The following is a 19,870-nucleotide window of genomic DNA, read 5'->3' as shown; positions in this document are numbered from 1 at the left end:
CTGGGGGTGGTGAGAGGGCTATATGGTATTCCATACAGCGCTTATTCCACAGTTCATTCCGCCATCTCCCAGTTGATGGACATTCGGGTTGTTTTGCAGTTTTGTTTTGTTTTTTTTTCTATTTGAAATAACGCTGCAATTAACATCATTGAACATGTTTAAAAAACAGAAAGAGGGGCGCCTGGGTGGCTTAGTCAGTTAGGTGTCTGACTTCGGCTCAGGTCATGATCTTGCGGTCCGTGAGTTCGAGCCCTGCATCGGGCTCTGTGCTGACAGCTCCGAGCCTGAAGCCTATTTCAGATTCTGTGTCTCCCTCTCTCTCTCACCCTCCCCTGTTCATGCTCTGTCTCTCTCTGTCTCAAAAATAAATAAAAACGTTAAAAAAAAACAGAAAGAGAGAGATTATTGAGGCAGGTCTTGGGCTCCCCCATGCTGCCTCATACCTGGCCATGTCCCAATATGAGCCTGATTTGGAAAGTGTCCATTACGCTGACTACAAGAGATGGTGTTCGGATGAGGCGTTCACCCTCTGCTCCAAGCGCTTTCTCAGAGTTAGAAGAAAAGTCCTTGAGATGACCATCATTTTCCTTTCTTCTATCATTGAAGATCTACTATAAATTATATTGGCCTGGGGCGTCTGGGTGGCTCAGTCGGTGAAGAGTCCAACTCTCGATTTCCGCTCAGGTCATGATCTCACAGTTCCTGGGATGGAGCCCTGTGTCCGTCTCTGTGCTGACAGCACGGAGCCTGCTTGGGATTCTCCCCTGATCTCTCGCTCTCTCTCAAAGTAAATAAACATTAAAAAAAAATTATATTGGCTCTACACTACCCTGAGGAGACAACCCAAAGTGAGGGGAGTTATGGATTAGGTGAAGGGTCAGCAAACTACACCACACGGCTGGTTTTTGTATCAGCTATGAATGGTTTTTACAGATGCACATTTGCGACTGATTTGATGATAGGAGACACTAACTTTGAACTGAAATTAAGCAAAATCTTATTCCCCTCGGCCCCCCAAATTCCATTCTTCTCATTAGTAGGACTGCACTATAAAAAGCTTATACTCAATGACTAGTGTCATATTGTGAATTTCATCAATAAAATATTTGTGCAAATTCATTTTCTCTCATTTTATAACCACCTATATAATATCCCTGATTTTGCCTCTTGGCCCACAAAGCTTGAAACATTCGCTATCGGGCCCTTTGTGGAAAGTTTGCCAATCTCAGTTCTAGACTCCGGAGAGTTATCGGAAATAAATATTGTAAAGAAAAGCACTGCATAAAGATGGAATAGCCCCAAGCTACAATTACCTCTCAAAAATAACACAGCCTGGAAATGACAGAAATTTCAATCAAATTATCCAGGTCACAAAACGTTCTGCTGATTTAGTTTAGAGAAGTTAAGGAGGAAGAAAAAACCCTGTTTGTATCTGCTGTAATAGGAAAGGAAAATGAATAGGAAATAGGAAAATGAAACGAATATGAAATTATTCATGTATTTTTTGAATTGATGAGGATAAAAATAGTTATATAAAAATAAGGACATGGATACATATTGACTATGTAAGCTACACTTATGAGAAATTCAAGCACTGAATAAGCATTTTATATAAATGATCTCATTATATCCTCACAAGAACCCTACAAGGTTGAAGTCAAGGTCATCCTGATACCAACTCCCGTCTGCTAGCTTCAAAAAGTGGTACTTTGTCCAGAAAAAAAGAAGCAGCTGGAGACTAGCTGGCAAAAGGCCTTGAATGCTGTCCTGGGAAATATTCTGTTTCTTTTTACCAGGTTATTCTGTAGACCAGGAGGCTCTCAAGAATTTCCAGAAGGGGCGTGAAGTGGTCAATTCTGTGTTTTGGGATGATAACAAGGATGGCTTTGGGAGATAACTCTTGAGGCCAAAAGTCCAGAGAGAAGCTTTTTCAACAGTCCAAGGAAGAGTCAGCGAGGGTCTGGGAAGGTACATGCAGAGAAGAGAATTCCAGATACACTTCCTTGTTCCAATAGGCCATAGGTTGACAAAATGGAAATGGGGGCTGAGGGGCAGGCAGTCAAAGTCAACTTCAAAGTTTCTGGTGGCAAAATGAGAGAACCCAGATAAGAGATAAGTTTGTGGGAGGAGAATAAGGAGTAGGGAGATGCCACATTCTAAATTCCTGGATAATATCCAGGGAGATCATCCAGGGGGCAATTGGAAATGTGGGTCTAGAAGTTCAGAAAGACATCTGTCTGGGCAGGAGAGAGAGATTTAGGAACCATGAGGAAATGGCTGTCTTTCAGAGGGATTCGAGAAGGAGAGGGAAAGGGAAAAGACAGGAGAGAAAGGAAATGTTAGTGAAAACTAACCTTTTTAGGAGTGAGCACGGGGCAACTCTTACATCACGGAAAGGGAAGTGGGGAGACTGTAGCACATACCGGACCCAGGAGTATTATCCCTGAAAAAGTTTCCAGGTGGGGGGAGAAGCCAATGGAAGGTTACAGAGCCATCTCTGTAGAAAGGCAGGGCTCCAAACAGGCAATTGGATTTGGCCATTAGAAGGTCACTGGTGACGTCTGAGGCAGCAGGCAGTGACAGTGCTTGAGAAGCGATGGGGAGGAGGGGAAAGAAGAGTGGCTGGGAAAGTGGAAGTTTTTCTAGGATAGAGAAAAATCTCTGAGAGAGAAAGAGACACTGGAGATGTAACAGCTCTCCTTTTTCAATCCCAGATCTCACATCCGTGGCTGAGCAGAATACCTGGGACTCCTCACCCCCTAAAAACAAGGTTGGCTGTAAAACGCGCTCACTGGTGTAGAAGGATGCTGGGGATGTTACATGGAGAGGGAACGTGAATTTTTCTCTAGCTGCTGGTCACAGAATCTCCTTGCCTTATTTCCTCCATCTTCAATGAGGATCAGAACACCTGATATTTTTTGTAAAAAAAAAAATTTTTTTTACTCAAGTATAGTAAACATACAATAGAATGTGTACAGAATTTTACCAGCCAACTGTTGTATTTTAAACATACAAGTTATTAGAGAAGTAAATATGATGACACACTGATTCTCAAAAACACAGACTACACCCCTGTATTTTATGAAATTCCCCGTGGCTGGTCAGACCCCTCCCCCCTCATTAATATGTATGATACCTACAACATGGAGTTCCCCAAACTGTGTGAAACAGACAGAAAATTCCGATGATAAAATCTCCTCCTCCCCATGTCAGGTCAGACACAGTCCACGGTTCTTCAGCTCTCTCGAGAGTTGCTTGGGGGAACTAGTCAGTTATTCGGTGGAAACAGCAACCACCACAGTGGTTTCAAGATGGAAGGTGCTCTGAGAGTGCTAATTACTAGTGTTTTTTGTTTGTTTCTGGCCATGTATTTAGACAGTCTTCAGCATTGGCTCGCTAAGTGTGGACCTCAGACAGCAGCAGCAGCATCACTCACTCCAGACCTCCGGCCTCAGCAGCCCGGGGGGTGGGGCCCAACCACGTGCGTCTTACCCAAACGCTCAAGGTGGGGCTGCTTTGCGCTAAATTTTACCTGCAGCCTTTCCGCACAGCGGCCCTGACCCAGCGGTTTCACCCGGGGGCTTTTTACAGAAATGCAGAATCTCGGGCTTCGTCCCAGACCCGCTGAATCACCACCCGCAGTTAAACACGATCCCCAGGGTAGTCGAGTCTAAGAAATGTCGGTCTGTATTACCGTGTCTGCCTCATGTAATGAGGACCTCTCCTCCAGTTAAGTTAAAAAACCTGACCCGAGAAACGGTGAAATTGGCTTGAAACCTCCGGCTCCCTGAGCCCAATGCACCGCGCAAACTGCACGATTATCTTCCCGCAGCGATGACAGGGCTCAGTGTCAGGCCGGGTAAATGGGGGGCGCCAAGAGGGGGAGACTCCGGGCGAGCGCTCTGCCTTCCAGGTGGGCCCCAGGAGCAGGTGTGGCGGGAAGGCGCTAGAAGGGGGGCGATTTTCACGCAGGGGAAGGAGCTATAAGGGACCGGGGGAGGGGGGGGGGGCGCAGGGAACGCCGTGGGGGGCGGCTGCAGGGAGCCGGCTGCCCCGCCCGGGGCCCCGCGAGAGAGGGGGCGGCCCCTCCCCTGGGGGGAGGACAGCGGGCGGGGGTCTGGGGCGGAGAGGGAGGTGGGTCCCGGGCCGGCGCGGGGGCGGGCGGCTCCGCGGCTCCCCGCCCCCGGCCCGCCCCTCCGCGGCGCCATTTTGCAGGCGGCTGTCGCGGGGACCGGAGGCGGCGGCGGGCACTGCGGCGCCGAGGCGCGGCGGCAGGTCGGGAGCCCAGCGAGCTGCAGCCAGGTGAGAGTCGGGCCGTCGCGCCCCCCGCCCGGCCGGCGAACCGCACCTGCCGGGCCCGGCCGCGAGGTGCCCGCCGCGCCCACGAGGCCGGCCTGGCACGGCCCCCGAGCGCTGTCACCGGCCCCGCGGCGCGGCCTGCGCCCCCCCAGCCTCGGCCCTTCCCCCGGGTCCCCGCACCCGCGGGCCAGCCTGGCCGCGGGGCCCGTGGATGCCCGGCGACCCCCAGTCCCCGCCGCCCCACCGGACCCGGCCCGGCCCCCGGGCGCTCACCCTGCCCGCCGCGCGAGCCTCAGCGCGCTCGGGCCCTCAGGCCGCGCCGCGGGGAGGCAAGTGGGTCCCCGGGGACCGGACTGGCCGTTGCCGCCGCTTCCTGCCGGGCCCTCGGCCCGCGCGTCCTGGGGTCGCTCGCCCCGTCATCCCTCCGCGGGAGGTGCGGCTGGCATCCCCGCGCCCCCCGGAATTCAGGGCCATCAAGAGGGCGGCGGGGGGTGCCTTGTACATTTTTTGCTTCCTTCCCTCCTACAAAGGCTGCGCCAAGTAATTTTAGAAGCTTCTGCCCCGACCCCAGGGCCTTTCTCCCCGGCCTGTTTCCCGGGGGGTCGCGGATTCCCCTTGTTGGCTGCCTTGCTGGAAGGAGAAATGGAGCTTTTCCAGTGTGACTACTTTAAGGGCTCAGAATTTTCTCCTTCCTTTGACTCTTGATGTACCCTTGAATGGATAGCTGACAGGAACTCGGCCTACAGGCTGGGGGTTTTAAACATGACTGATGAGAAATTCTTGATTGTCAGGGCAAAGGGTAAATGAGGGCAACTGCAGGTGGAAGAAAGTCACCCATAAGGGATTTCTGGGTCTGGGGCGTCAGCTGGAGCTGTTACTTTTATTCTTGCAATGCTGGAAGATGGGAGGGCGAAGATGCTGTCCCTGCTGACATCTGGGTGTGCTGAGAAGGCTGGTGATGTGCGAGGACAGGAGACCGGGAGTCCCGAGGCAGTCTGGTTTGAGCTGTCATTAATTGGCCATGTGACTTCTCCCGGCCAGTTCTTCCTCTCTAAAGCCTGAGACAAGAATCAAGGGTAGCTGGAGCTTTTTTATTTCTGTTTTTTGTAGTTGAATTCTGTTGGGCAGGGGCCTCCCCATTTCCAGTTGTGTCCACCTGCCTTTTCACCTTTGCACAGGACTTTCCCTGGATGGCCCTGAAGGTGTTTGAATCTGGTGAGATTGAGAAAGGGCCTTTCAGGTCAGAAATTCTGAATTCTGGAAGGGGTTATGGTTGACTCCGTCAGGATCATTGCACTTGTCCAAAATGTCATGGCTTTTGGGCACCAGCCTTTTAAATGGTCAGCAGTGGGTGTGCCGTGTAAGTCCTCGTGGCACACCTGTTAGTTAAAGGAGATGAGCAGGTGTGTCCAGCCAGCTACCTGTTTCACCTGACGGCCTGAACATGAGCTGTCTGCTTTCTAGACCATTTCCTTTGTCAAAATGGCGACTGGCTCCTTTCTTTGAAATCCAGGGCATTTCTCTTGGTTTCTTTGCTCCGAGTGGGGGGTGATTTTTTTTTTTTTTTTTAAGAAAAGAGGTATTTCAAAAACTTTACATATTGTCTCCCCCCCCCCCCCCCACACACGGTTGCATAGTAGTTGTGTTTTCTGACTGTGGCAAAGTTAATTAAGCTGAGTTTTAATGTCTGGATGTTTCAGAAATGCTTATGAAAGCACCTGGCTAGAATATTGTAGGAGGTTTTGCTACGTTTCATGCCACACTGCCTGTGGCGTTTGTGTGGCAAAGGCTAGAGGTCTTAGCGCTGCAGAAATTAGGTATCTCAGGAGCAGCCTCCCATAGCCTTCCATTAGCCCAGCTGCTAATTTGGTGCCAGGTGCTGTTTGAACAAATCGTTGTTGAATAAAACCCAGTCTTTTGCCCTCAAGGAGCCTAAGGTCTGGGATATTGGAAATCCTGAGTTGGCCATTGCCATCCTATTCAGTGTCTCTAAAGACAAATCTGGGATCCTTTTGGGGACTCCTTTCTGGCACCACTGGTAGCTTGAGGAATTTTTCCATTTTGCTTAAGGGAATTAAAAGTCAGCAGTCATAATTTGCAATTACATAGTGCTTTGTACTTGTAAATGAAAGCTTTTTAAAAACTTATTTTTGTTTAATCCTCTTAGGCTTTTTTAATTTAAACATTTTATAGTCCTTCCCTGACCTGTTTCCAGGCCTTGCCTATAAAATTCCCAACATGCCAGTCGGTTCCCAATACCAGATAACCTCATTAATTCATTTTTACTCCCTGCTGTTCTTGTAGTTACTCTCTTCTCAGAGGGCTGCCTGTCTGGGCTTTTTATTTTGCTGGGGAACATTTCCTGCTCCAGGTTAGGCTGTGTGTTACTGACGCGGGATTTAAATGAGCCCTGTGTGTGCTTTATGGCACTGTCTTCGATTTTCTCCCTGGGTTTTCTATTTCTAGCCTGTTATTTTGTCACAGGGTCTAGATTGTTGACTCTCGAATGACTGAGGTTTGCTTCCATCTTATACTTTTCATAGGACTTGCACATAATTAATACATTTATTGAGAGCCTGCTGTGTGCCAGGCAATGTTTTTGGTGTTTTGGATGCTTCGTTGGAGATTCTCTGCCCACATGGAGCTCACACACTGGTGAGGAGGCAGACCATGAGATCTGGTGCCCTGAAGAAGAATCTGGCAGGATTGAGGGTATTAAGACTTAGGGTGGGAGCTGAAACTTTGGAAGGATAGACAGGAAAGGCCTGAGTCACCTTTGAGTGAAGACAGGAGGAAGTGAGTCATATGATATCTGGGGGAGGAGCATTCCCAGTGGAGGCAACAGCAGATGCAAAGGCCCTGAGGCAGGAGGAGAGCGTTTGGTTTTGAGGTCAAAGAGATCTTGGGAGTTGGATCTTGTAAGGCCATGTGACACATAGTGAGGTCTGTGGACTTTACCTTGAGGGGAATGGAAACCTTTGGAGGGTTTTGAGTAGAGGGGACGTGGGCTGACATAGCTTTTAACGGGGACATGCTGGTTGTTGCTGTTTTGAGAATCAACTAGAAGCAAGGAGGGCAGGGCAGCTGTGTGACCTGCTAGTGCAGGGCTGAGGGTGGTGGTCAGACTAGGGTAGCCGGAGGGTATTCAAAAATGACGGGATTCTGAGGTGGGGCCCAGGAAATTGCCGATAGGCCAGAAAGAAAGTTGGGGGCAATGCCCAGGGTCTGGCCTGAGCACTTAGAATGAAAGGGACTGAGATGTCGGTGACGGCTGAGGAGCTGGTATAGCTCCTCCTCAGGTTAAGTTGTCACACTAAACTGACAAACCCAAATGCAGTCATAAAGGGAGAGGGTGCGTGCTTTGGGGGGGGGCTCCTCCATGGACATGTAAATCTTCTTGAGAATTCCTCATTACCTTTCGTTTTAATTCTCTCCTGTGACCTCAGCAAGTCTTCAGGTGTAGGTGGCCTCGAAGGCCCTCTGAACGTTTACTTACGAAGGAGAGTTCCATCTTCTTATTTATTCAAGAGCCATTTCTTGCGCTGCTTCGGTGGGGTTACATGTTATGCAGGCCTAGCATCTAAAGATAGCACAAAAAGCAAAGATCTGGATTCATAAAAAATGACCTTTGAAAATTCCTGTATCCCAGGGAGTGTGGCAGGCACGATCTGCACATACCCTCTGTAGGGAAACCTCTGTTTACATGTAGTGAACACAGTCGTGGACAGTGTATAATTTCACAGAGGAGCATATTTGCGATTTAAATCAAGTGTTCTCATGGTCACGAACTACTGAGTAGCTTTAGGTTGCAGCCCAAAGCCACTTTCTGTTGGCAGTTGTCTGGACTCCCAGTTCTTGTTGATGCATACTCTCTCTGCAGCCTCCAGGAGTCTGTCCCTCTGTAAGGGCATCAGAGTGGCCTTGGGCCTTTGCTTGCCTGGCTGCCCCAAACCATGGTTTTCTCTGGTCAGGAAAGCCTTCTTCACATACAGTTCTTCTCCTAGGTTTTGGCCGAAGTGGCGCCCTGGTGTCAGTTGTCCTGGGGCATCTTAGTGAGTGTCTGGTGCAGACTCACCCTTCTGGACGGCCACCTCTCAGTTCACTCTCAGTGTGAATCTTTTTTTTTTTTTTTTTTAATTTTTTTTTTTTCAACGTTTATTTATTTTTGGGACAGAGAGAGACAGAGCATGAACGGGGGAGGGGCAGAGAGAGAGGGAGACACAGAATCGGAAACAGGCTCCAGGCTCTGAGCCATCAGCCCAGAGCCTGACGCGGGGCTCGAACTCATGGACCGCGAGATCGTGACCTGGCTGAAGTCGGACGCTTAACCGACTGCGCCACCCAGGCGCCCCCCTCAGTGTGAATCTTACACAGCCAAATCCCCCCATCTTCTCAGTCGAGTGTGAGCTCAGTTTAACAAAATGCACTTCCCCTCTAGGAGCCTCTCCAGGTGGTAGAGAAGACCCAACAAAGACTAGACGGTGGGCCCTGTGAGATAGGGCCAGTGCAGTAACGACAGCGCCAGTATGCATCGGTTAGGTGCTGAGCACCTGAGGTCATTATCGTTAGTCCCAGCAACTGGCAGGCGGAGTGCTTCTGTCTGGGCTTCGTTTTATTGATGAAGAAACTGGAGTTTGGTTAATTTACCAGAATAAACTCTTGGGTCTCGGTTTCTGCTCTTAAGCTCCAGTTATCCTTGGGGCCCTCTGAGATCCTATGCCATTCCCTGGTCTTGTCTGAAGCTCTGGGTTTTCAGGTTCCTGTTGGCCTAGAAGAGGGCAAAGAAGCTGGTGGTGGGTGCCAGGTGCTCCGCCTAGCACCTCCTGTGTTCACTAATGCCCTTTAATCACAGCAGCCCTATGAACTAGGTATTAACTCTTGTTTCTGCTTTACAGCTGAGGATGCCAAGATCTGGATCCTTCTTCCTTTTTCCTGCCTTCCTCTTACCTGGCCTGTTTTTCATTCCTGGCTATGGTATTTTCCTCTGTATACCCCAGCTTGGGTCCTTCGCTCCTTCTATTCCTTCGTCATTTCCTGTAGGAATTTTCCATAGCCCCTCTCCCCCAACACATGCACCTTTCTTTTACATGGTCTCTCTTTGAGGCAGCAGCCCTTTGCCACCAGCTTCATTTTATTAAACTTGCATTAGCTTTTTCATCCCGGAGCATCACTTCATCAAGGAGGTCTTGGTATTAGGACTCTGGATGGTCTTCTCCACCTACTTTTCTTTAAAAAGTTTTTTTAATGTTTATTTCTGAGAGAGAGAGCACAAATGGGGGAGGGGCAGAGAGAGAGGGAGACACAGAATCCGAAGCAGGCTCCAGGCTCTGAGCTGAGAGTACAGAGCCTGATGTGGGGCTCGAACTCATGAACTGTGAGATCATGACCTGAGCCGAAGTCGGATGCCCAACCCACTGAGACACCCAGGTGCCCCAAGGCCCCCCCCCCCCCCCCCACTTCTGATGAAGAGCACTGCTGGAAATGCTGTTTCTTCTACATTGGTACTGTAGTTGGAATTTCAGCCTCCCGTTGCTTTGGCTTTCTTGTTCCCTATTCGGTGCTGGCTAAATTATTTGTTGTCACCAAAGGCAAATCGACTGGCTGGGGGTGCAGTCTCTTCCCTGTCTAACATGTTGAACTCAAACTGGAGAGTTTCTCATTCAGAAGGTCTGGAGGTGGGGCCCAGTAATTTGCATTTCTAACCAGTTCCCAGTGATGAGGATGCTGCTGGTGGGAGAACCACTGGCCCCTGTGCAAATCAAGTTTTATTGAAACACAGCCATGTGCGTTCAAGACCCCATATGACCTGCAGGCCTAAAATAATTGTTGTCTGGCCCTTTATAGAAAAAGTTTGATTACCTCTGCTTCACAGTATGGATGTATGAGATCAGTGCTGAATATTTTCTATTGAATTCATATTTTATCAAGAGCTCTTCATATATTAAGACATTGATTCGCAAATTATTCCACAAAAGTATGATATGGGGAATATATGCATATTTTGAAGTGTTAGGGAGTATAACACGCATGACACTTCTTTTAAGTCTTCTGTTTTATCTAAAAATAACGTGAATTTTTTATTCTATTCCAGCAACATCAGTGCTTGGTTTAATATGGAACATTTTTTGTCCTTAATCTTTGAGTAAAGTTGATGCTACTGGATATGTTATTTTAATCCTGCTTCACTCTGTTTGAGAAATAAGCCATTAAGATTTGCATTTTTTTGTCATAAGTTGCAAATATTTGTCTATGCTTTGAATTCAGATCTGTCAGTCTTTTTCTTTCTTGTGCTTTCTCTATCCTGACATTTTAATATTCCTTTATATGTGTCTTCATTCTTTTGAAAAATATGTGGCTATAATTTAATAACTATTGGAGTGTGGCATGGAGTAAGGATTATTTTTTCTCTACATTTTTCCTAGCACCATTTATTCATTAATTCATCCTTATTAAGTTAAAATGACACCTTAATCATATGCTGAATCTGGAGATCTGTTGTGGGACTTACTCTTTTGTTCCATTTATCTGTCTATTCCTTTGCCATGACCTAGCTATTTTCATCGTTATAATTACTTAATAGTAGGCTTTGCTGTCTGATAGTGCCTATGCTCAATTTTTTTTTCCTGTATTTTTCAGTTTAGGGTTTCAAAATAATGGGACATTTTATTAAATGTATGTAAATTAATTTGGGGAGACTTGTCATCTTTATAATAGTGAATTGTTCTGACCAACCACCTGTATTAACTCAGGGTGGTTATGCTATGTGTGTTCTATATGTGCTATATGTATTCTAACAAAATAAAGTTATTTCTTACATTTTTTTGGGTTGTTTTCCTCAAGTGTGGCGAGTTACGGATCTAGGCTCTTTCCATCTTACTGCTGACTTCATAATGTGGCTTCTAAGTTTGCCGTGGAATTCTGTGCGTGGAAGATTGTTTCACAGGCTAGGCTTGGAAGTAGCAGTATTTGCTCCCACAGTCTGTTGGCTTGTCCCAGAGGCACGGGGGACAGACGCATGTCCTTCTGTGTATCTGTGACGAAAATGAAATGGCACTGTGTCTGCTGTTGTACTTAACCAAACTCTGTTGTTCTTATTTTTCAGTTGATTCTTGAGTTTCTTAGGCAATAATATGGTCATTTGGATTTTTTTTTCTTACACATTTTTCTTAATAAATTGTAGAGTACTTACAGATTTTTTAAAAAATGTTTATTTTTGAGAGAGAGCCAGAGTGTGAGCCGGGGAAGGGGCAGAGAGAGGGAGACACAGAATCTGAAGGAGGTTCCAGGCGCTCAGCACAGAGCCTGATGCCGGGTTCGAACTCGTGAACCGCAAGATCCTGACCTAAGCCGAAGTTGGACTGTTAACCAACTGAGCCACCAAGGCGCACCTAGAACATATTTTAATGTAACAGTCCTTTTAGTCAATTTTTACTGGAATGCGTTATTGTATATAGTCTTTAATGATATTAAAGAAGTGTCCTATTTTAAAGGTCTTTCACTAAATTGCAGTATTTATACATAATGGTTTTGAATGAACAGTTTGTCACCTTGACATTGACCCTGGAATTTTGTACACCACAAAAATCCTCAGCCGTCTCTGTCCCTGTTATTGTGGTAATTCTCCAAAGAAGTTCAGCTTCCCTGCTGATTTGAGGATGACCTCAAATTTCTTGCCAGGAGAAATTATATGAGTTATATCTTTCCTTCAGGTTCATCCCAAGGGCTTCTATTTTCTAACCATGCTGTCGTATTGTGCAGCTGTTGGCATCTTTTGTGTCTGGGATTCTGACCCACAGGCTTTGAAAATGTGCTCTCCCTTCGAGAAGTATTTGTGGGTTCTTGTTTCCCTTCCTTTACTCTTTCATCCTTGTGAAGATACACTGAATACTCTAGCAATGTCGATTTGCCTCTTCTGTTGAAGTTCTGCCTTTTGCACCTGCCTCCTGACACCCACTGTGAGTTCAGGCCCTTGTCTAGGCTGCCCATCCTGCAGCCTGTGTGTGCCGCGCCCCCCCCCCCCCCCCCCCGCCTTCTTAAATGATGGGTTTGCACCCTCACCCCTTGAGCTCCCTGTGGGTCTGCTGTGGACTCCCCTACCAGTGGCCCCAGATGCTGCTCTGAACCCCTTGAGAGGCCCTGGCAGGTGGGTGGGGTAGGGAGTCTTATTACTTGGGCAGTAAAAGCAGACGGGGTCCAACTCTTTTTCTAGCATTTAGTTCAGTGCCTAGGGTGCTGCTCCAAAATGGCTTCAACTTTTTCTTCACTTTCTGTTTTCAACTCTAAGATCTCCTCTTTTTTTGTTTTTTGAATTGGTGTCAGGTGTCAGTCAACTCCTGTTTTCCAGACAGCTTTGACTCCTTTTCATTGATAAGTATATATACATCAAGTGTGCTTGTGTGCATCTCAAAGTTTCACAAAAAAACACGCATAACCTTGTATGCTGTGTATTCTGAAATTTTGTATTCCTATTTCATGAAAAAATTCGTTGTGGTGCTCTACATTGATTTTGTGATCTGGTCGTGAAATCTGTACATGGCTCTGCTTGTGAGTTTGAGAGGTTATTTATCCATACTGTGTTATGGTAAGGAGCGAATGATGGGGAGGAAACTCTTGACACAGAGGAACCTTCAAAAAAAAAAGTTTTATTGAATTATTATTCCGTAAAACCCACCCGTTTAAAGGATATGCTTCTGTTGTGTTAGTATATTCACTGAGTTGTATGTAACCCACTGCTCTCTCAGAACGTTTTTATCCTCCCATGAAGGAATCGCGTGCCTATTTCAGTGGTGGCTCCCCATGCTTCTCTCCCTTCAGCCTCTGGCAACCACTAACCTACACTATTTCTATGGATTTGCTTTATCTGGATACTTCATATAAATGGAATCCTACCTATGTGTCCTTTTGTGATTGTTTTGTAGCATGTTTTTATGGTTTATCCATGTCATGGCATGTATCACTGCTGTATTGTTTACTGGTTAGTTGATGAACATCTGGGGTGTTCCTGCATTGTAGCTGTTATGAATAATGCTTCTGTGAATGTTCCTGTACAGGTTTTTGTGTGATCATGTTTCAGTTCTTTTGGTTAAATATCAAAGGGTGGAAGTACTGGGTCGTACGGTGATTCTGTGTTCAACATCTTCAGGAACTAACAAACTTTTCCGAAGTAGGTGGGTCGGCAGTCTGACAGTTGTCATTTCTCCACATCCTCACCAACACTTGTCATTGTCTCTTTGATTATACTCATTCTGTTGGGTTTGAAGTGTTACCTCATTGTGGATCTTATTTGCATTTCCCTAATAACTAATGAGGTGGAGCATCTTTTCATGTGCTTATTGGCCATTTATATGTCCTCTGTAGAGAAATGTCTGTCAAATCCTTTGCCCACTTTTTAATTGGGTCATTGTCATTTTATTAATAGGTTTTAGGTACCAGTCTCTTACCTGATATATAATTTGTAAATTTCCCCCATTTTGTGGATTGTCCTTTTACTTTGTGTTTCTGTCCTTTTGAAACACAAAAGTTTTTAATTCTGGTTGGAGTCTCACTTATTTTTTTGTTCTTTTTTTTTATTTTTTTAATATGTCATATCTAAGAAACCATTGCCTAACCCCAAATCACAAAGTCACAAAAATTTACCATTTCTTGTATGTTACCCCTATATTTTCTAAGAGTTTTATTTAATTAATTAATTTATTTAAAGTTACCTCTACACCTGATGTGGGTTTTGAACTCAGGAACCTGAAATCAAGAGTCACATGCCCTTCTGACTGACCCAGCCAGGTGCCCCTAAGAGTTTTATCTTTTATTATTATTTTTAATGTTTGTTTATTTTTGAAAGCAAGCAGGGGAGGGGCAAAAAGAGAGGGAGACAGAGGGTATGAAGCGGGCTCTGCATCGACAGCATAGAGCCCGATGCGGGACTCAACTCCTGAACTGTGAAATCATGACCTGAGCTAAAGTTGGACGCTTAACTGACTGAGCCGCCCAGGTGCCCCAAGAGTTTTATCTTCTGGATTTAGATCTTTGATCACTTTTGAGTTAATTTTTGTATATGGTGTGAGGTAGGGGTCCAACTTCATTCACTTATGGTGATTTCCAGTTCTCTCAGCACCATTTGTTGAAAAGGCCATTCTTTCCTCACTGAATTGTCCTGGCACCGTTGAAAATCACCTGACCATGAATGTTAAGGTTTATTCTGTATTCTCCATTCTACCCCCATAGATCTGTCTGTCCATCCTTCTACCAGCATGTCTTAATTAGTATAGGTTTGTATTTAGTTTTGAAATTAGAAAACGCGATTCCTCCAGTTTTGTTCTTTTTCAAGACTGTTTTGGCTATTCTGAGTCGTTTGCATTTTTATTTGAATTTTAGGATTCGTTTGTCAATTTTTGCCAGAAAGGCAGATGGGATTTTGATAAGTGATTGCATTGAATCTGTAGATCAGTCTGGGTAGTATTGCCAAGAACTACATATTTTTAACAGAAAAATTTCATGAGATAATATCTATTTGCACTAGGAGCATGTATCCAGATATTCTAGCCTATCTAGTCCATTCCATTTTTTAATTTTGTTCATGGGTTTATTATCTATTATTTGAAAAACCTGCTTCAAGTCAATGGTTCTCAACCTTGACAGCAAATTGGAATCATCCAGAGTACTTTATATCCACGTGGTCTCATCCCAGAGGCTGAGGTGCCCTTGATCAGGAGTCCAGCCTGAGTGTTGAGATTAAGAGAAAAAATTCTCCCAGGTGATTCCAGTGTGCAGCCAGGGTTGAGAACCATTGCAGTAAGAGAACTGAAGTGCATATAGATACCCCTTTTAAAGCCTGTGCATAGTTAGCTGAACATATTACGGGATGGGAATGTGCATACTATAGCTGCAGAGCCACATGCGTGAAACATTTGGTCACTTAGGTGAGGAATGTGTTAGGTCTGTGTACTTTTTCTTAATCTGCTCGCTAACATTGTCCTCTGGAGAAATGAAATCATTTTGCTTTGGACTTCTGGGTGTGGGTAGTTGTCTCTGGTCTGTATAGAGAGCAAGAATAGAGCAGTCCTGGAGAGGGTCATTTCTCAGGAATTTTTGTGTCTTTTGCCTTTGGAAATGGACTGATCTGAGAAGAATATGGAGGAAATGCACAGCTATTTTAGGGATTGTCCCTTAAAGAACACTGAAGCTCTTGGTTAGAATTCTTGGTTGGAAGTGTGTAAAGCTATGGTCAGAATTACTGAAAAGCCATCTGAAGTGGAACTGGTGTCCTGTCTTAGAATATTAAGGGAAATTAGGACTGTGGTGAAAACACACACAAACTAGCTTATTTTACTCATTTGAATTTTTTTTTTCTGGTTTATTTGAAAGTAAAATTTTCTCGTTTGTGTACTTATAAGCGCACATGGATATTTGTATTTTAAAGTAGAGATACGGGGCCTTTTTAAACCAATTTCTTTTTTTATTTAGCAATGTACTTTAGGCATATGACTAAATCATTAAATAGCCCTTTAAAACATGGCTTTTAACAGCTCATTTGTGCTGAATGCATCATGTTTTATTTGACAAATCCTTCTATTGTTGGGCATTTAGCTTATGAGCCGTTTTTTGCTGTGGGGAACATAATACAATAGTGAACAGCCTTGTATGGAAATCTGTGTGCATTTTTCAGATTATTTCTTTAGACTACTTTTTGGAAGGGACATCATTTGCATTTTTTAAGGCTTTGTTACATACATAAGATGCATCCAGGTTAACGGACTGGGAATTATTGCCATAGTTGAACATTCCTGTTCTCTTTCCTTTTCTTTTTTCTTTCTTACCAATTTGGCCGGAGAATAGAATCATTGTTTATTCTGCTTTTCTTTGATAACTTGGAGTTTGAACACTTCTTCGTTAGGTTTTGGGCCATTTGTATTTTGTTTGGGTTATTTATTTCCTTTACTAATTTTTCTAGTTTTGTGTTCATCTTTTTCCTGGTGATTTATAGCAGTTCTTTTTACAACCAGGATATTAACACTTTAATTAATGTTGCAAATATGTTTCCCATTTTGTCTTGTAATTTTATGATCCGTTCAAGAAGTTTTACTTGTAGATCATTTTGGGGGCTTCCGTTTTCAAAATAAAAATCTCATTTTTCAGACTTGAAAGTTTCAAATGAAATATTTTCTTGAAGATGAATAAAAATCTGTCAGGATGTGATTTTGCCTAAAATAAGTTTTTTAGATTTCACATCTGCCTGTCAAAGTATGAGGAGAATAATCAGCTGAATTTTAAAAAGTTAAAAATGAACTTGGAGATTTTTCAACATCCTGGTCCCAATAAATGAGAACTGTAAGTGGGATCACCTGGCAGTTGGGTGCTGTTATTCTAAACAGCCAGAAAGTGGGGCTGGATGTCACTTAGGAGCTTTCCACTCAAATTAAAAAATATTTCCACACTTTTGGTGGTTAGTGCTTTTTCCCTTTGGGTATGTATGATGTCTGTTTGGGGTTGATGGAGCTCCTGTGCTTTAATTCCTTACTTTTTAAGTCCAGTACTATTAAAAAATTGAGACTTTTGCATCATACTTAAATAATAGCCTCAAGTGACTCTTTCTAATTATATCCTTTAGGCTTTTTCCAAAATACGGACTTCTTTGTATTCCAGGTCTCTGGAAACACTTGTCCTAACTAGTTTGTAGTATTAGTCTTGTTAACCCGTGGAGTTGTGGGCAGAAAGTTAATAACCTGTGGCAAGGGCTCAGAGCAGGTGCTGGGTGCGTTCTGTGCCTCCCCACAGTTTCTACTGAGAAGTGAGACTGGTTTGGGATCTGTTCTGCTTCTCTCTGGGCCTGTGTCTCTGCTTCCCCTCTCTGCCCCTTACTGCCCTTGGCTGGTGGGTCTGTGGGATTTCTCATTTACCTTTTGTGTTCGTTCTCCCACCCACCTTTATCGAGCACCATCTTGGGCAGGGTACTGAGGCACACCTGGGAAGAAGTAGCCTGGCTGGGACCCCTGGCATCACCATCTCCACAGGTCTTCCCTGGTTCTGAGTTCAGGATTCTGACCCTGATTTACTTTAATCTGATTACAGGCATTATCTGTTATCATTCTTAGACACTTTGGAGAAGTTTTAGGGACTTTTGGAATTAGCTTTGGGGTTAGCAAGGTTCCTGGAGAACCTTGTCATCCCTCTTCACCCACACTCCTGGTTCTGTCCCCAAATTATTCCTGTCTTCCACAGTGATGCGGCCCCAGAAATGGGTACAGGATGGGAGGAGCGATAGCAGGGGAGTCCCTTTGAGCGGTCAAGGCTGGGTGGCTTAAGGAACACCCGGCACCAACAGGCAGAGAATAGGGGGTTTCAGAGAGAGGTTGGGTCATTAGAAGATACAGGCACATCCAGTCTGAAGGGAAGCTTTGGGGTAAGCTTTTCAGCGTAACTCCGCTGTACTTGTTCACGCACTAAGGCACAGTTTATTAGGGGAAAATGGAACCGTTTGTGTTAGCTGAGCTTGACTTATTACCACTGATAATTGTCATTGGGCCGTGTTTTTAATTTGGTCATTTTGCCAGGAACATAGATCAGACATTGCTCCTTAGATCTTTGGGTAATTAGGAAGATTGGCAAGCCTCCATTCTTCTTGAATGAAGTCATTATTATCCTATTTGTAATATGGGATTAAATATGTTAAGTGAAAGGCATTTTTAATTTTTTTTTAAAGACAGTTGCAACTTAAGCATGTGGGCAAAATTATCTTGTTTTGTATGTGTATTCTTGAATTTCAAGCTTTTTTTTTTTTTTTCCTAATCACAAATACATGTTCATTAGTAATGTAAAACAGAAAAGCATAAAGAAATAAGACCTCGAAGCGCCTGGGTGGCTCAGTCGGTTGAGCGTCCGACTTTGGCTCAGGTCATGATCTCACGGTCCGTGAGTTCGAGCCCCGCTTCGGGCTCTGTGCTGACGGCTCAGAGCCTGGAGCCTGTTTCAGATTCTGTGTCTCACTCTCTCTCTCTGCCCCTCCCCTGTTCATGCTCTGTCTCTCTCTGTCTCAAAAATAACTAAACGTTAAAGAAAAAAAGAAAGAAGACCTCATATGCAATCTGACACCCAGGGAGGATCACCTTTAATATTTAGGGAGAATATTTAGACTGCCTGGTTTACCACATAAGTGTAGTTTTTATATAAAAATGGGGTATGTTCTGACCTCCCCCCCTCCCCCCCCCCACACCTTAGTAATAGAGCATGGCTGTTTTCCTGAATGGCTGTGTAGTGTTTTATTATAAAGCATTTTCTTGTCATCATTTAGCCAGCCCTTAGATATTGGGCATTTACTTGTTCTGCAACTAAAGTGACTATAATTGTACTCACTAGGTATTTTCTTAGAACAGTGATTTTATTGGATATACATTTTTAAAGGGGTGGATGTCAAACATTTAAAAAATTTTTTTCTTTCAACGTTTTTATTTTTGGGACAGAGAGAGACAGAGCATGAACGGGGGAGGGGCAGAGAGAGAGGGAGACACAGAATCGGAAACAGGCTCCAGGCTCCGAGCCATCAGCCCAGAGCCCGACGCGGGGCTCGAACTCACAGACCGTGAGATCGTGACCTGGCTGAAGTCGGACGCTTAACCAACTGCGCCACCCAGGCGCCCCTATTTTAAAATGATTTTGACCAAAAACATCTAGCTGAAAATGAAGGCGAATATTTCTCTGATCTTGGAATGACGAGGGACTTCCTAAGCCTGAAAGTATTAGAAGCAATTGCAAAAAGATGTTAGATTTGACTTTAGAGAGATTAAAAAAAATAAATAAATAAATCCTTTATTTCAAGTGACAGAGAGGAAAAAGCAGTCATTTATTTTTTTCTGGGGAAAATGTTTGCAACATGGCAAAGGGTTAATTAATGTCCTTAATTTGTTAAGGAGCTCTTACAAATGAATAAGAGAAAAAAGGAAGCCTACTGAAAAAGTGGACAAAAGGCACTTTACAGTTCATAAGAGAACTATAGATACATGGATCAAAGAAATCAAGATTGAAACCAGATGTCATTCTTTGCATGTCAAATTTGCAAACGTTAAAAAAAAAAAATCTAGGACTGGCAAATGAAGTTAACATACAGTTTTCTTCTCTTGTGCTTTCTTTGTTAGCTTGTCAGTTTTCCCAGAAGGAGTTGGGAAGGTTTCCCATTTCCTATTTCTTTACCAGGAAGGATAGGATATAACTGGCCTGTGAATTTTGTATGAGCCTGGCACCTTTTTCAAGCCTAGGTCTTTGCTTTTTTAATTTTGTCTATTCGTTTACTGTTAATTCAGGCTTAAAATTTTTTTTTTCCTAAAAAAATTGTCCATTTCATTTAGATTTTGGGGTACATACATGTGCTTCCTTTGTTAAGTCCTTTAAAAAATACAAATTTCATGTAGAAGCATGAAGGGTATGTAGTATCTTGTGTTGGCTCTTGCTTTCAGAAGATACTCGCTGTCCTGTTCCACAGGTATTTTAATTTTCATTGAAGAGGTTTTTTTCTTTTTTGAATTAGGTAGGTAGGTATTTTGTCAGCTTTTTTGGCGTTTACTAAATTGACAAAATGATTTGG

At 44.4% G+C, this 19,870-nt stretch overlaps 1 protein-coding gene across 4 annotated transcripts in view; it reads left to right on the top strand.

Annotated features, from left to right (window-relative positions):
- Positions 1–4,220: 4,220 nt before the first annotated feature.
- SLC23A2 (solute carrier family 23 member 2) overlaps positions 4,221–19,870 on the top strand; it is a 135,165-nt gene continuing 119,515 nt past the window's right edge. For 3 of the 4 annotated variants that reach the window (XM_047068026.1, XM_047068023.1, XM_047068025.1), the window contains exon 1: positions 4,221–4,302. The gene's annotated coding sequence lies outside the window, so the exon portion shown is untranslated. The remainder of the gene's footprint in view (positions 4,303–19,870) is intronic. The other variant, XM_047068024.1, reaches the window with a different exon arrangement.

The sequence above is a fragment of the Lynx rufus genome, unplaced genomic scaffold (assembly GCF_022079265.1).
Source record: "Lynx rufus isolate CCGP_SWC_20201006 ecotype Redwood Valley unplaced genomic scaffold, mLynRuf1.p SCAF_8, whole genome shotgun sequence".
Lineage (NCBI taxonomy): Eukaryota > Metazoa > Chordata > Mammalia > Carnivora > Felidae > Lynx > Lynx rufus.
This window is presented reverse-complemented; position numbering and strand designations above follow the sequence as displayed.